Source organism: Ixodes scapularis, unplaced genomic scaffold (genome assembly GCF_016920785.2).
Source record: "Ixodes scapularis isolate PalLabHiFi unplaced genomic scaffold, ASM1692078v2 PGA_scaffold6__148_contigs__length_123643588, whole genome shotgun sequence".
Classification (NCBI taxonomy): Eukaryota; Metazoa; Arthropoda; class Arachnida; order Ixodida; family Ixodidae; genus Ixodes; species Ixodes scapularis.
In genome coordinates, this window is record NW_024609881.1 from 6,401,643 (window position 1) to 6,420,051 (window position 18,409).

Below are 18,409 nucleotides of genomic sequence, written 5' to 3' on the forward strand. Positions count from 1 at the left end.
CTCGATGTTGGTTGCTTCGGCGATGAAAGCTTCGACGGTGGTAGGCGGGCTCCGCAAAAGGCCACCGAAGATGTTTTCCTTCACACCGCGCATCAAGAACCGCAGCTTTTTCTCTTCGGGAGCGGTTGGGTCGGCGCGATTCATGAGGTGAAGAACGTCTTCGACGAAGCTTGTGACGCTCTCGGTCGGCCCTTGGGTTCTCGCCCGCAGGAGTTCTTCGGCACGCTGCCGTCGGTGCTGGTTGGCAAAGGTCCGTTGCAGCTCGGCCTGGAATTCTTCCCACGACGCAATGGACGCTTCGTGGTTCTCGAACCACGTGCGTGCCGTGCCTTCCAGAGAGAAGTAGACGTTCTGGAGGCACTGCTCCGGTGTCCATGCGTTATGGCGGGCAACTCGTTCGTAATGTTGCAGCCAATCTTCAACATCCTCGTGGACCTCCCCGTGGAATGGTGTCGGAGTCCGGGGTGAGACGGGAAGGTATATGACGGCGGCGGCGGACGGTTTCTGCGACGACTGGTTTTCCATCGTCGGCCTCGTTGGCTGCCTGGTCCGGGTTGGCAGAAGTCCGTGTTCCGGGGGTAGACCTTGGGTGCGGCGACTGGATCGGGTCTCGATCTGGTCTTTGCTCGGTCCTCGGGAGGCTGGGTTCGGACTTGCACTGCGGGAACTGGGAGGGGAGCGCTGCACGGGCATGCGATTACCCCGCACCTCCACCAAAATGTCACGGGTGGTGACGAATAAACAAGAAATAAACAGTAATAAATAAATGTTTAATGTGGCGAACTTGTGCCAAAAATAAAAGGGTACAAAAGAAAACAGCAGAGCGTCGCGGGCGTCGATGTCGGCGAAACCGCAGGATCGAGCGCAGAGGCGAGACTGACTCGACAAGGTCGCGAGCGGCGTCTTATCTAGAGTGAGTCACTATCTCGAAGATTCGGCGGAGAAGGTTCGAGCGTAGCGCGCTCGGGGCGAGAATGAACACGCACTTTCTAGAACAACATAAGCAGGGATAAACGACAGAAGTTATGTCCGGAGCAAGATTAAACCAGAAAGTTCTAGAAGTCCGTGACCCTGCGCGCGGCAATATACAGGGTTTTTTTTAAGCTTAACAAATTTGTTTAAAAAAAGCCGTGAAAGTTACACTTATGCCGCTTGTGGAGGTGAGTTATACGGCCAGGGAGACATATTATAGGGGGCTAATCTTAACGATCAGTCGTCTATTTAATTAAAGTTCGTTAATTAACTTTTAATTAATAAAAATAAACATATGGTTCCAATTAGAATCTTCCTCAGTGTCATCGAAAACCACTAAATCAGTCATTTTCAGAAAGACTTTCGGTAGGTGAGAAGCGTAGTATTGTACTAAAGTTACCACTCGCGGAGCAGGTACAAGGGTGGGGCTAGATACGAGACGGAAAAATCGCGCGGGCGCCTTATCGCAACCGCTAGCTTTGTACCTGCTCCACGAGTGGTAACTTTAGTGCACTACTACGCTTCTCACACGCGCCAAGTCTTTCTGAAAATTACTGATTTAGTGGTTTTCGATGACGCCGAGCAAGTTCCTAATTTGAACCATATGTCTATTTTCATTAAATAAAAAGTTAATTAATGAACTTGATTAATCAGCCGACTGATTGTTACAATTAGCCCCCTATAATGTGTCCTCCTGGCCGTGTAACTCATCTCCATAAGCGGCATAAGTGTAACTTTCACGGCTTTATTTAAACAAATCTGTTAAGCTTAAAAAAATTAAAAAAAAACACCCTGTATATATATATGTGTGTGTGTGCGTACTAAAAAGAGGAAAAAAAAGTCTCCACGTGGGCTTGAACTCAGAGCTCCACTGCCCTTGATTTCAGTTCCCTAAGGCCCGCTTCAGACGGGGCAACTTTTCCAGCAATTTCGAGGTTGCTGGCGGGTTGTTCCCTAGGTTTTCCCAGAACAACCCGAATTGCTGAGAGCGGGTTCGGCTCGAAATGGTCGAGCAACTCGAGCAACTAGGAGAAGTGTGAAGCGGCAGCAGCCAGTCAAGAATGCGATATTTTCACGTGACATCCCTGTGGTGGTGACGATGACAGCTAAAGACTTGGTTCTGGTTTGGAATGAATCGTTTTTGGAAATAAACTGTTTGAAAAATATGAGTTAGTATTATCAGCACAATTTAAAGATATAAAAACTTGTTTTTTTGGATATAACTGTGCATCAAAATGGTGCAAGGAAAATCAAATTTCATGATGATGGCAAGTCGTAGCAATTCGGTTGCTGTGTGTGAACGCGGGCGGCCCGTCTTGCGGGTGTTGCGACGTCGAGTTGCTAGGTGAAATTGCCCCGTCTGAAACGGGCCAATAAGGCCCGATTCAGACGGGACGATTTCACCCAGCAACTCGACGCCGCAACACCCACAAGACGGGCCGCCCGCGTTCACACACAGCAACCGAATTACTACGAGTTGCCATCATCATCATGAAATTTGATTTTCCTTGCACCATTTAGATGCACAGTTATATCCAAAAAAAACATGTTTTTATATCTTTAAATTGTGCTGAGAACACTAACTCATCTTTTTCAAACAGTTTATTCCCAAAAACAATCCATTCCAAACCAGAACTAAGTTTGCAGCTGTCATCATTACCACCACAGGTGTGTCACGTGAAAATATCACGTTCCCGATTGGCTGCGGCCTCTTCAAATGTCTCAGAGTTGTCCGAATTGCTGGTCCGTTTCGAGCCAGACGAGATCTCAGCAATTCGTGTCGATCTAGGGAAAGCTAGGCAACAACCCACCATCGACCCCGAAATTGCTGGAAAAGTTGCCCCGTCTAAAGCGGGCCTAAGACACCCTATTGTCTGGTACACAGACCATTTAGGAACGTTCGGGTTTTTAAACGTTGTACTACCCTTTTTACAAAAAACAACAACAACAATAGAAAAACACATTTCAGAGGGAAAAGTTAAGGAACGGGAATGTACCATTGTGTTCAGTGAAGTTCGGTGACATGACTCGGGACTAGAGCAGGAATGCAGTTATCCTTGGTGTGACCCCATGAGACATGCCTTGCTGCCTTTGCTGGGGCTTCTTTAACTGAAGTACGTGTACAAAAAGTAAAAGAAGCATATGTGCATAACACTCATTATTCACAAGACAATTTGTCAACATCCAAAAGGACCCATGGAGAAAATTATGCGAGGAATTCTTTGGCCACGTTGGCCGAGTCACCTCTCATGGCCAATGTTACATTGCACTCTAATTCTACTAAAGAGTTTGTGGTCGGGTTGCCTTGCTGCATGCCCATCCGGGAGGAACAACACGAAGCCGGAGTTTCCAAAACGAGAAACTACATTTATTAAAGTAACAGGAATGGATTGTTAGTATCAACGTAAAACATTGCCGGACCGTTCGAACTGCACGCCTCCGTGGCCACGGTCCGTCTCTCTTCCCTGTGGGCGTGTCCCCCATTTTTATACAGTTGCGCGGCCGGGCGTTTGCGCGGCCCAGATGTTCTTCACTCTGGGCGGTCAGTAGCGGCCCCTGGTGGTGGTGGCCGGCCCTCGCTCCCACACTTCCTTCCCCTTAAAAGGGTACTCCACCGATTTTTTGAGCTACCTCAACTAACTATATTTTCTGACTCCCCGGCCTTTAGCCTTTCTGGTATGCTATTTAGCATCGCGAAATTCATAATACGTATTGTGAAATCGGCAAATGAAAATGGTGCAAAAACCAATATTCAAATATTCGCGCACTTTTCAGTGCCGTGACGTCAGTGGAAGGCAGGCTTGTCAGTCGGGCGAGCAGTCTAAAGAATAGAAAATGCCAATCATTTGTTCCGTGCTGGAGCGCGGATACGGGAGCGAGCTTCCAAAGCACTCATTTGTCACCAAGAAGCTGCTTCAAATCCGTTGGGAACAACTTCTGTAGTCCAAAAAGTTAACCCCTGCCTTCCACTGACGTCACTTTTTCGTTGTTGCCAGTAGAGACTTTCAGCTTGAAAAACATGGTGAAGACCAAAACTGTAAATTCAATAACTTTGCGAAAAAACAATATTTTGACCTAATATTTGGGACACTATTTTAGCAATGTTTGTTGGTTAGTTTAGCAAAATTTCAAGCAAATCGGAGACAATGAAAGAAACGGTGGAGTACTCCTTTAAGCGTCTAGCATGTAGATGCCAGTGTTGTCGTGGTCGTCCTTGGGTGGGAGTCGTCGTCAAGGGTCTGTACGGCGGCGCTGTATCGCTGTTGTCCTTTGGTGGCCGTTTCCGGAATCGCCGGCAGTTGCAGTTTTCGGTGCCTTCTTGCCCACTGGCCGCAGTCCCGTGGAGTGGGCCTCGCTGGTTGCCGCCGTGACTGGTACCGCCACGTGTCCTGGGACCCTGGCGTCCAGATGCCCGGGATCGGTAGTGGCGTCGCCCGTGATCCATCTTCGTGAGTCAGAACGAGCAATTGCCATGGGTTACTCGCATGTCTAACCCCTGGCTCTATGATGCATAAAAAAAAAGGATAAAGAATCTGGGGTGGGCACAATCGCGCAATATTTCCCCCTCTCCCCCCTCGGAAAGGCGATCAGACCCGTGGGATGATATACGATCGAGGTACAACGCTCGAAACCCGAAAAAGAAGGAAAAAAAAAAGAATAATCTTGTCCACCACTTTACAACTTCTCTCAGCCGTCACCGACGTCGCAGGTTGTACCGCCTGTGTGGCGGCGAGGAGGGGTCCGGGAACGGGCCGTCGTCGGCATCGGTCTGATCCTGCGAAAAACCATCTTCCGGGATGTGGAATTGTTTAAGGTCGGTGACATAAGTTGGCCCTGTGGACTCACCACTGAAATGGTGAATTAGTGTGTATGTAAGCGGAGAAAGCTTCTTGCCTACACGAAATGGACCATCCCACCTGTTGGCCAGTGAGGCCGTGAAGCCTTTCGCCGCGTCACTCAGGGGGTGAGTGCGCCTGAGCACCAAGTCTCCCACCTCGAACTGCAGGTCTCGGCGTCCCTGGTTGTACTGGTCGGATTGCTGCAGTCTGGCAATGTCAAGGTTTTCCCGGGCTTCCTTGAGGTTGATGGTGAAACGCTTTCGCAGGTCGTCTGCGAACTTTGTGTAGTTGCGGTCCTGTGCCCTGGGCTCTGTCGAACGGAGTGTTAGTGAGCGGGAAAGCAAGCTCTCTGCCAAAATTTAGCTGGACAGGGGTGAGCCCGGTTGACCGGTTACCGTGGTGCGAGTGGCGAAGGCCACTTCTTGGAGCTTCGCATCCCAGTCTTTGTGGCGCTCCGTATGAGCAACAAGCATCATCTTAAGGTTTCGATTCACCCTTTCGGTTATATTTGCCTGGGGATGATACGGCGAAGTCCGTTTATGTTCAATTCCCAGAACCGCGCATGCCTCGACGAACACTTTGCTCGTAAAATACGACGCATTATCCGAAATTAGGCTTGCCGGGAAACCAAAACTCGCGAAAACTTAAAGTAGGCAGTCCCATATTTTCTGCGATTCCAACTTTCGTAAAGGGAACAGCTCCACCTATTTGGTGAAATGGTCTGTTACTACGAACAAGTACTGGTTTCCGCGTGGGCTACGTGGAAATGGACCCATGACGTCACAGCAACAGATCTGCCAAGGGCTCTGGCTTGCGATCGGTTGCATGAGACCTGGGGGTTGACCACCACGTGGCTTCGCTTTCTGGCATGACGGGCAACTACGCGCATAACTCAGTACATCTTGCCGCACGCCGGGCCACGTCGCAATCTGGGACAACTTATCGTAAGTCTTGCTCCCACTGCTGTGTCCGGCTAGGGCAGAGCTGTGCATGTATCGGATGAAAAGCTTACGTAGCTTGCGGAGTATCACGGTCCGGAATGCCGAGCCATCCGGATCGTTGTCTGCCTGGGGGATGTAGCGCAGCAGGGGGCCGTCGTCGCTCATCAAGTAGGAGTCGAACTCCTTGTCACTTGGGCGGTCGACTGGACCGGACGCTGCCAGCCAAGCAGTCACTTGTTGGCACAACCCATCGTCGTGCTGGGCCTTGAGAAGATCCTCTCTTGAGACCAATGTACAGTCGGGGACAAAAGTCTCCAGGACACGCGAGCTGCGGCTGAAACGCATTGCTCTGCCATCTGCCGGCGGGTCGCCTGGTTTCGAGATCACACAAAAGCGCATGCGCGTCCTACTATGTGTGCAAACATGTGTGTTTTCCCGCTCTTCCGCGGCACAGCGCCTAACTCGGAATCGGGCGCATGGTACCGCCTCGGAGATAGCGCTGGCGGCTTACGAGCGTCTGCTACACATTCCGAAACACGAGATACCGCCTGGGGCATTGCGCCGCATTTCGCCGTGTCAGCGCACCTTGCTTTATAACCAGTGGAGTTTATCGCTCAGTTGAGCTGCCGTGACTTCTTGCTTTCTAGGTGCCATGTCAGTAAGCGCTATCTCCGAGGCGGTACCCCCGCGCCCGATTCCGAGTTAGGCGCCACGCCGCAGAAGAGCGGGAAAGCCCACATGTTGGCACGCACAGTAGGACGCGCATGCGCTTTTCTGTGATCTCGAAACCAGGCGACCCGCCGGCAGATGGCAGAACGATGCGTTTCAATCGCAGCTCGCGTGTCCTGGAGACTTTTGTCCCCGACTGTACCCCACCGTGAGTCAGGTGGTCCCTGTGTTGTATTAGCGACTGCGACCAGACCTGGGGATTCCTCCACGTGGCTCTCAGGAAGGGGGGCGCGGGAAAGGGCATCAGCAATATGGGCTTTTAGCACCCGGCCTGTATACAATAGTGTAATCGTATTGTTGCAGCCTAAGTGCCCAACGAGCGAGGCGACCAACGGGGTTCTGAAGTCTTTTCAGCCATGACAACGCTAAATGATCACACTGAATTTGGAATGTTGCGCCATCCAAATACATGTCAAATCGCTTTAACGTATACACTATGGCTAAACATTCCCTTTCGGCAACACTGTAGTTACGCTGTGCGGAATTGAGGGTCTGACTTGCGAAAGCAACCGGGCGAAGTATACCGTCATGTTCCTGCAGTAAAACAGCTCCGACACCACAATCGCTTGCATCTGTCTGCAAAACGAATGGTTGGTTTAGGTCGGGAAGATGCAGACAGGAGTTCTCTGTCACTGCCTTTGATAACGCTGCGAATGCGCTTTGTTGTTGTTCGCTCCAACACCATTTGACGCCTTTTCGAAGGAGGTGATTAAGCGACTGAGAAATCTCGGAGCAGTAAGGAATGAAATCCCTATAGAATGCAATCATTCCGAGATATCGCTGTAAACTTTTCACGTCATGGGGGCGCGGGTACTCAGTTAGTGCACGCAGTTTGTCTTCGTTGGGACGAAGCGTGCCGCTATCGACAACAAATCCGAGGAGGTTAATTTTGGGCTCGGCCAGTTGAACTTTCCTCGGATTGATTGTTAGGCCCGCGTTCCGCATCCGCTCAAGCACGATAGTCAAGTGTTCAAGATGCTCCTCGAATGTACGCGAGAAAACAACAACGTCATCCATGCAGGCCATCGCGAATTCGTACTTTGCGTTTCCGAGCACAACGTCCATCAGACGTTGAAAGCTCGCTGGCGAGTTGGACAAGCCAAAAGGCAAGCGGGTGAACTCGTACAGCCCTCTGTGGCAAATGAAAGCGGTTTTCTGCACGTCTAACGGATGCACCTCGATCTGAAGGAATCCGCGGCTGCAATCCAATGTGGTGAACACCGTCGCGTTGCCGAGCGCGTACATTATAGAGGAAATGCTGGGAAAAGGGTAGCTGTCCCGTACAGACACTTCGTTCAGCCGTCTGTAATCTACGCAGAGTCTGGCAGTTCCATCTTTTTTCGGAGCGAGAACGACAGGAAATGCCCAAGTGCTCTTTGACTCACGTACTGCGCCGGTGTCCAGCATCTCCTGAAGGGCCACGTCCAGGAGTTCTCTTTTGTGCACGCTGATGGGGCGTGGATTGCACCTCCGAGGTGGTGCGTTACCGGTTTCAATCCGATGCAGCAGGATGTCTGTCTTTCCCGGTCGCTCCGTGAACATCGGAGAGAACGGCCGCAGGACGTCCTCCAGCTGTCTCTTCTGGAGGTCAGTGCCCGGACACTTCTGAAGGGTATCCGAGATTTCGGATGGTAGGGCAGCTGCAGGCGTTGTGAAGTGGGCTGGGAGGGTTGGGCCAGCGATGCAGTTCTCTCGTCTGGTGAACGGGGTCAGGTCCGCCTGGTTTCCCAGATGATAGCCGCCACCAGGGAAGTCGAGCGTCATGCTTACGCCTGCGATAAAATCTCGACCCAAGATCACGGGTACGGCGAGTCCCGGGAGATACAGAAAGCGCTGACGCCGTTTCTTCTCATTGAATGAAATTTTAAGCCTTACGGCTCCGTCCGCCGATATTGTTGACCCGGAGGCTAACTGCAGACGTGTGTCTGCCGACCGAAAGGTTATTTTTTTATTTTTGCATAGTTCATAGGCAGCGTTTCCTATAAGCGAGATAGCAGCCCTGGTATCCAAAAGCGCGGCAAAAGGAAAACCGAGCAAAGTGACCGTCATGCGTGGCTCGATCATTTCGCTGTTAGGCTGAATTCGACATACCGATGGAACAAGTGACGCTGCGTGCGTGATCTCGGCTGTGATAGCGGCCATCGGCGGCTCTGCAGTGGGGCTCATTGCCGCCGGCCGTAATAGTTTCCCGATTACCTGCTTGAGTCGCCGGCACCAGGGCGCTCTTCGGACGTCCTCCAGTGGCCCCGCATTGAACCAAAACTGGAGCGCCTCCGGCTGCTTTGATTGGGCACTTTGTGCCAGTCCCGTGGAGGTCTTAGCGCCGGGATTGCCTCGGGGCCCTGCCAAGCACATGCGGGTTTGAGAGAGTTTGCGGCCAAAGGCGGTGGGAGACAGCTCTTCTGAGCGAGGAAGATCTCCTCTGTGCTGCGGGCATGCCGGGCTATAGCTCTTCAATGGTCTCAAAGGGGCGGCCGTGTAGGTACACGTGGTACTTTGGGTGACATTGTCTGAGGACCCGAGCGATAATCTCCGACTCGAAGGCATTAGGTTGTGCCCTTCGTGTGAGTTCCTGCAATGCGCGAACATACTGAACCAGGCTTTCGTTCGGATCTTGCGTTCGGGACTCGAGTTCTTTCAAGATTTGTAACTCGTAACCAGGTGGCAGGAACTGTGCTCGGAATTGCCGCTCGAACTCCGCTAGGCTGGTGAACGTAGGTTGCAGCCTTAACCAGCACGCAGCGCTAGACTTTAGAGCGAGTGGGAGTATTCTGCTTATCACGAAGGATTCCGAGGCGCCTGAGGTGGCTTTGTAGACGTCGAGCTCACCCAGAAAGTCGGCGACTGACTTGACGTAGTTGTAGCCAGTGTACACCGGCACCGTCAGCTGGGGACGCAGCTCCGGCTCACGTGACTGCTGCACGGCGAGACGATGTGTAACCGCATCACACATGGCTGCCACCTTCAGTAGCAATTCGGCCTGCGCATCCGCCGTGCCTGCTCCGGGATCCACGCTTGCTCCAGGCTTTTCGCCATCCTTCGTCTCGGACCGTAGTGTGGGAGACATGGTGGGAAAAAACAGAAACGCCAAGCAGACAAGAAAACGTGTGCGGCAACAGGCGGTATACTCCACTCGAGAAAAATAAACACGTCCCCTGAGCGATAAACACGCCCCCACGTGACTAAGCAAAGTTTTCGAGGCTCCAATTCAGCGAGCACTCGCGCTGTCGCGAATAATAGCACTACTTGGAAAAGAAACACCGCGGTTGAAAAAAACTTGCCGAGAGAAGAAACCCAGCCCCGTGTCGTTCCGACAGAAGGGCAGCAAAAGCACGTTGGGCGCCATGTGGTAGGGTTGCCTTGCTGCATGCCCATCCGGGAGGAACAACACGAAGCCGGGGTTTCCAAAACGAGAAACTACATTTATTAAAGTAACAGGAATGAATTGTTAGTATCAACGTAAAACATTGCCGGAGCGTTCGAACTGCACGCCTCCGTGGCCACGGTCCGGCCACCCCTCTCTGTGGCCGTGTGCCTTCTTTTATAGGCTTCTGTGCCTGTCCTATACGTGCGCTATTGCGCGCCTCGGCCGTTGTCCAGTTTGGGCATTCGGCAGCGGCCTCTGGCCGTGGTGGGAGACTTGCTCCCACAACCGTTCGCTCGATGTAATCCTCGATCTTGGGTCTCTTGTTAGGAGGTCCAAAGAGCTCCGTGAACTTTCGTTAGGAAAGTAGCCGCGAACGCGATTCGCCGGAGCTGCTGCCCGAGCTCGAACTTGAACTGCTGCTTGAGCTCGAACTTGAACTGTCTGAGCTCTCTGAATCATCGCTTTCACATAGCAGGAGCACCGACGCACGCAAGTCCGGTCCCACCGTCGACGCCATTTCGCACAACAGCGCGCTGCCACAAATCTGCGAGAAAGGAAGTGACGTAGCGCGCTGCAACCGAGCACCAGCCGATTTCCGGAGAGCTCGCCCGAATTCCACGGAGCGGTTTCGCCGCTCTTTGACGCGCTCCACGGAGCTCGCGCTGCCACAAATCTGCGAGCTGAAGATGGCCAACTTGATCCGAATCCGCGAGGTGAAGATGCGCGCCCCAAAAGGAGCGGGTTTTGAGCGCACCAGATCTACCAGGTGAATTCACCATTAGATTCCATTTCTAGACGGATCCGGTCGTGTCGCAGCAACCCTGAATTTTAGAAAATGCACGTAAAGTCTGCACCGTGCTGTGTGGACCATTTTTCCGGTTCCGGAGAGAAACATTTGCCGCATTTTGTGTCCGGGCCTTTGTTCCAAGTGGGGAGCGGTCTACTGTCCGACATATATCAAAGAATATCTCTGGTGTTTACAAAAAGAGTAGCTCCGTACCTCGGTCGAAAACTCGTGGCCACCGGCAGAGACGTAGCTGAGCGCGTCAGACAAGGTTCCTCACTTCGGGATGCCCTCAAAAAAGGAATTGACAAGACGTATCGAAACACGAGGGACGAGCTTCTGCAAAAGCTTTCCGGTGCTGTTCATAAAAGAAAGAAGACCGAGAAACCTTCCTCAGTCTGCCCACGAGAAAAGAGACGGAAGGTTCTAGACTTTTTTGATACCTAGAGAATGTCGAGCGGAATCTTTACCCTCCACGAACGATTCTGTTTGTGTACAACCGGCGAGCTGGAACTTTTCTCGCTGCCGCCTACTTTGTTTGCCCTGGAAAAATCGGAATATCTTGAGTTCTTTCCCGCGCTAGTGCAACCTCCAAGTCCGTTTTGGAATTTAACGTCCCTTCTTTGTGTCTACACTTTTACGATTTGAAATCGAGCTTCCTTCACATTCAATCTAAAATCGTTCGAGCTAATGGCGATCCTGCGAGCACTGTTGCACTCGACGGGTCGGTTACGAACCATAAAGTGATTCCGGTTCAGTCCTTTGGAAGCTCCCTCTTTCAATACCTACACGTTTATCTGAATCAAACTCTTGTCAGCCAGTACGAAAACTATGCCTATCTTTCATATCTTGATATTCTGCTTAATGCAAACCAGGTAAGTAGAGATCATTCTTTTTCTGCAATGCTCTACGAAAAGGACCCAGTCAATACATCAGAAAAGCTGTAAATTACGCCGGATGCCAAGGGACTTGCCGCTCGATTCAAGCGTACCAAGGGATCTACCCTTTGCGACCTGTTCTGTCCAATATTCAGCGACATTTGCCAGCAAGAAAAGCTCCTACTTAATGGCGTGGACATCCGCATCGTGCTGCGACAAAATACCGAAGATTTCAGACTCTTGGCTGCTTCGACGATTGAACAAAAGCACATTGTTCAGCTTCCTCGCGTCGTTCTGTACATTCGACGAGTCCAAGTGGCCCCTACAGTTCTTGTCGGAATCGAAAGGCGACTGCAATCTACTCACGCATCCCACCTGTTACGTGGAGTGGAGATCAAAACCAGAACCGTTTCTCCCGGTGTGTCACATATCGTTCTCGACGACCTCTATCCTCATCGGGTTCCATCTAAGCTCGTCATCGCGTTCGTAAAGAGTGAATCGTTTCAGGGAAGTCGCGAACACGACCCCTTCAAATTTGAACACTTCAATCTGAAAACGGCCGTACTAGACGTTGGTGGGTCTTAGCAGACGGAAAATTTCGATTTTAATCAGGATCTTTATATGAAGGCCTATATGAACTTCCTGCATCGACTCAATCGAAAAGACGTTCCGTTCTCTAAAGGTGCTTTCCCAAAAGACTCTTTTCTTCTCTACTACACTTTGACTCCCGACAGGGAAGAGCAGAGTTTATGTCCGATCCTCACAGCCAATGTGAGACTCACCCTGACTTTCAAACAAGACCTAAATAAGGCAGTCACGATCCTGTTCATGTTAGAAACACCACGCGTTTTGGAAATTGGCAAGGAGAGACGGGTCAGGATCGCTAATTGAAGAAATGGAAGAACACAAATTTTATTCGATGTTTGCAGGCAACCAGTGTACGCGACCCTGGTTTCGCGGTACTTTTTCTTGCGACGAGATTGGCCAGGAGAGAGCAAGCCAGGGTCTTTACGTACTTAACACGCACCGAGATTATCTTCCGGCGAACACTGGGTTTCTTTTTTCATATCTCCAAAGGACAATTCGATTAGTTATTTTGACAGTTTTGGTATGATTCCAATACACGAAGAATTTTACGACTTCATCGGAAATGTTTCCAGCTTCTCCTTCAACAAAAAGAGAATTCAAGGATTCATGTCAAATACGTGTGGACTTTACTGTCTATACGTCGGCGCTCTCCTGTGTTGTGGTGTACCACTCCGCGAATGCACCAAGATGTTCTCGCCAACCGATCATCGATGGAACGATCGCTTGATATCTGTACTTGTGCGGAAACAATTTCCATCTCCCAAGTTAGAGCTATCCTGCTGCAGCGTTTTGTAATCTATTTTCAGTCAAATAAGAACAAACACAAAAAGTAAAGCTTGAATCGTTTTATTGCATGCATTTATACGCATTGAAAACGCTATAAATAAAAAACAGACATGAATACACACTTACAATATAACATATTATAAGAATACATTAACATAACAACATTTTATCGTGGGGACGGCGATTTCAAGGAGTTAAGCTTGTCCAGGAGGTTCTCCATCATTGGGTCGGCGGTGGCGGCAGTGGGCTCCTGTAATAAAAATGTATGTTAAAAAAAAAATAAACGGGTTTCAAATATTTTTTCCCCTCACCCCACGTGTAGTGGCACGCTCTGAAGAAACGGTGAACGTCCGTCAGTTTTTAGCAACCTGTTTACGAAAAGATTGGCACCGCAAGACATGTCTGGAAGTGACAGCCTCCACAATCGCGAATTTGACACCGTGCATCGTATTAGGTTTTTGTAGTTTCCGCTCTTCGCTTTAAAGCAATCTGTTTACGATCTGACGAACGGCTGCGCGTGTTAAGTGGGAATTCGACACCAGGGTCGGTTGCTTCTGAGTTTATGGTTATGATAAGCCAGCGCGAGGAAGCTGGCGGGTCGTCTCATCGTGTATTTTTGTAAGGAAAGTGGTAAATGTATCCGGCGTATATAGGAAGGTGTAGATACACTGCCTTTCACATTTGCAAACCGGCCGTCATGACGGTCGTTCTCAATAAATTCCAATTTGAGACGCCCGCGTCTGTAACAATGATTGGTTCTTCGAAATCAGGCAAAAGCACGTATATTCGTAAATTGTTGCATTATAGAAAGGAAATGTTTGATAAGAAGTTGGACGTCATTTTCTACGTGTACGTTTACGAGCAACCGTTTTTTAAAGATCACCCGGACGTTGTGTTCACTAAGGACATTCCACAAAATTGGGATCCCGAAACAAACTCGCTAATTATTTTCGGCCACTTTCTCTCAAATAGGACAAAACTGAAGGAGATATGCGAGTATTTTATAGGCGCTGCTCACCACTATAACGCCTCGGTCATTTTCATTACTCAGAACATGTTTCACCAAGATTCATACTTTCGAACAATCAGCTTAAATTCTACGGCTCTGATGATATCCCGATCGGTGAGGATTGTCGATCAACTCCAGGTACTATCTCGACAGCTCTTTGGAGGGAAGAGAGAGCATGTCCTTCCGCGCATATATTCGGACGCGTGTAAAACACCATTCAGTTACATCCTGATCGACCTGTCGCAAACTTGCCCCGATAATTTCCGCGTGAGAACAAGGATCTTGCCGGACGAGGGACCAGAAGTCGTCTACGACACTTCCTCATGAATCGTTTGAAGGGACATGCACGGTTTTTGCACCTCTTGCCCAAAGCTAAATCGTCGAGACAAAGAGAAGTCCTTCCCTGTGACGTTAAAAGGGGCATCTAAACATTATTCGCGAAATTTGCTTAAACCTCTGCATAGGAAACGTTCCACTGACACCAATTATAAAAAGGAAGGTAAAGAGGTTTGTACCCCTCATAAGATCATAGGGAAACCGAAAGAAAGGTCACGAGAATATAAAAAGGGTATTGATGCAGAAAGGAGGCTTTTTACCTTTGATCCTTCCGGCTCTCTTGGGTCTGTTATCTACGCTCGGAGGAAGAGCTATCGCCAAGGCCATCGGAGTGTGAAAATGAAGAAATACCATCTCATACCTTAGAAAGAAGAGCATATTCCTGATATTTTAAGACTAGACGGGGAAGCGGATGACGTCAAACTGAAAAAAAAATCATTCAGACGCTTTATAAAAGTTTACGTGCGTAAAATTAACAACGTCATGCATCAGGAAACGATTCCCTTTACGAGAGAACAAATGTCGCAGACGAATGATGTCACGGAAGATCGCGACATTGATGCAGTCGTCAATATTTTGAGCAAAACCTATAGGGAAAAAGGTCGATCACTTCTAAATTTGTTAAAACCGGTGATTGCATGGGACCTACACACGTTAGAGATTATAATTGACGAGAAGCCTCTCCATGAGTCAAATATCATTGATATGGTTTCTTATCTAATTTCGCGAGCGAAACAGATGCCAGTTCCCATTCATTTGGAACGTGTCGCGACGCTATTGGTCAGACAAAATCTGCCAACGAGCATCGTAAACTACGGTCGCTTTAAAGGAAGAGTGGTCAAAGCAGGATGGACTAGTCGACCAGGATCCTCCTCTCCGAATATTTCGCCGAAGCGTTCCTCGGAGCAGCAAGAATCATCATCATCGCAGCACTCACCTTCGACCTTCGCTGTTGCTGCTGCAGATGCCTGTGCTGATCCTGCTCCACTGACATCTAAACGAGTGCTCGATAAGGCATGGAAGATATTTTAGACGAAGATTACTTCAACGACGAGCTAATTGTTCCCTCATATCCTCCGCGTCAAAGAAAGAAGGCTCAGGGGCTCTTGGAGAGAATTTCGTCGGTGATTGCCTACACCCCGGAAAGTTGGTTGTTCACGGGAAGATGATCGAGGAATCCAACATAATCGATTGACTACGCGACGAGCTATACAATAGACAACCTTCCTGGGTGAGAGGTGCAGTTTCCGCCGTAATTAATAACTTCCTGGACCTGTGAGCCTTTCGCGCTCAGTCTTACCGGCGGCAGTTGAGATGCCGTCGTCAGAGAAGGAAAGCAAAGCGGTCTACTACAGAGCAGCCCATCCCGCATCCTTCGGTGGAGTCAATAGACTTGCCAGACATACGGGACGAAGAATGGCGGAAAAGTTTTTAGAGGCATCCGACGCTTACACCTTGTTTAGGGAAACCAAACGCCCTCGTCTATACCGCAAAACGCTGTCCCTGGGTCTTCGAGACGTCTATCAGGCGGACCTTGTGGAAATCCCAAAAATTGCAAAATATAATGCTGGAAAAAGATACATTTTGTTTGTGATCGATACGTTTTCTCGATTTCTCTCCACCGTTCCGATCGCTCGAAAGACGGGAGAAGAGGTCGTGAGAGCGCTTAAAATCGTCTTTCGTAGGATGACGAAAAGTAGGCTTCTATGCACGGACCACGGCCGTGAGTTTTACGGGAAATTAGTCGTGTCATATCTGAATAAGAAGGGAGTTAAATTGTATTCTGTGTTTTCAAAGCAAAAGGCTTCCATAGTAGAATGCGTGCAAAAGACCATTATGAGTCGGATCTATAAATACTTTGAGTATGCAAGAACGAGGCGGTTAATAGAGATCTTTCACAAAATCATAAAATCCTACAACCACAGCTACCACCGAACGCTGGGTGCTCGACCCATCGGCGTCACCGAGGAGAATCAGACAGATTTCTTTCTTCATCTTTTCCCTCCTCCGTCGGGAGCACCCAAGAAACTGAAATTTGGATTGGGGACCATGTCCGCATATCCAAAAAACGACACCTTCTTTTAAAAAAGTACAAACAGTCCTTCACAGATGAGGTATTTATCGTCGACAGAATTCGACTAGGTATTCCCACAACATATTCGACATGGTGAGAAAAGAGCTTGTTCTCGGTTCCTACTACGAAGCTGAGTTGCAACGTGTTTCCAACACCGAAAACAAGGCCCAGATCATCGAGAAGATTTTGAGAAAACGACGTGCGCCAAATCTCCAATACCTTGTCAAATGGAGAGGCTGTGATTCCTCTCACAACAGTTGGGTTACGGCAGGTGTATTTGAAAAATAAACCAAATAAAAAAAAATATATGTACACGATGTTGTTCTTCACACTGCAATGAGTCTTTTCAGTAGACTCTGCAGATTTCTTTGAGACACACACACACGTAGAGTGTTTTATTAATCTTTATTCAAAAAGTCCAAGAGACGCAATGTTGCGTCGTGATCTAAATTTATCCCATACATCGAGGGTTTATCACAGAACACTCGTCTAATTTGATACACATTGAATGGACATCGACGAAGATACATCGACTCACTTATATTGCAAGTGTCTTCGCACTGTAGGTCATGTTTCCGCAAGACACGAACGTCGGCCTCGTGAATACACTGTTTTAGGTTGCGAGTCTGCTTTTTGTCCAAATTTAGTCCAATTTTCTCGGGATAATACACTTTCATCCAGGCACGTATTGACAAAACAGAGTCTGAACAGCGATGAACCTTGATGTCTTCCGTCAAACTTGTCTCGAGTGTGCAGTGGCCGTAAGGGTTTGGTTGAGACGTGGCAAGCCCAAAGACAATAATGTAGATGATTAACAGGGAAAGCACGATGGCAGCTATTTGATGCATGACGATCAGTCGTGTCACTTCCATAACTAATGTGCGGAGTCTTTATGGATAAGATATATATATATGTATATATAAAGAGAGAAATGGCCTTAGGCTGATTGGTGTGGCGACACCGCACAAATGACGCGATTAGCCGCACGACTCGCGACATGTTGTGGGAATATCACCAACCACACTGCACAAGGCGCCATCCAGCGGCGTGTCCCCACACTTTCTCCCGAGTCAACGAGGTGGGCGGGGAGTACGCTGATTGGTGTGGCGACGGCGACCTCAAGCGCCACCTTGTGGAAGCATCACCAACTATAAACTGAACTTGACAGAGCGCAACAGAGCGGCGAACCCTAGCACTACCCATGATTGCACACAAAGTCAAAGTATGGAATATTCACTTCCCTTTGTGGCGCAGAGGTACCGCGTCGGGCTACTGAACGAAAGGTCGCTGGTTAGAAACCGGCCCAGCCGAAAGTATTTTAAAAGCCTTTTTCGGAGTAATTAAAATTCGCAGTTGTCACGTGGTTGTCACGTGACAACTGCGTGGCACTAATCGTCTATCGGCCGATGATCGACTATCGACCGATGGTCAACTATCGGCCGATGATCGATGATCGGTCGATGATCGATAATAAATTTATTGATCGATTATCAATTATCGATTATCGAAAATCAAAAATGTTTTCAAACATCAGAAACATTCGGTTCTGATATCTGAATAGGATAGGATTGGCTAATTGGCCGGTCGCGACTCCTACGTCAGACCCAGCGGCGGGCGCGCAGTTAGCCATTTAGATATCCGAATAGATAGGATCGATGTCAAAAATAGACACCCGCATAACCCGCATATCGATTCCATAGATTGTATCGATGTCAGAAACCGGACACCCCGATATCGGAAAGATTTCGATATCGGAAACACACAGTTAGCCATTTAGGTATCCGAATAGATAGGATCGATGACCCGCATATCAATTCCATATATGGTATCGATATCAGAAACCGGACACCCCGATATCGGAAACATATCGGGAACATGTCGACATCGAAAACACATATTTTCGTATTGATTGATTACTACTACTCTGGCCAACCCCCATGCCCTGTCATTGGTCCCTGGGATAGGAGAGAGGGAAGAGGCCCCGCCCTGCGGCTCTGTGATTGGTCGAGACTGGCCCCGTCCCCTTAATAAACAAGGGGGCGGGGTCAGCCCCCTTGTTTACTTCTGGTTCCATAGTGTATCATAATACACTACTCCACTCTATAA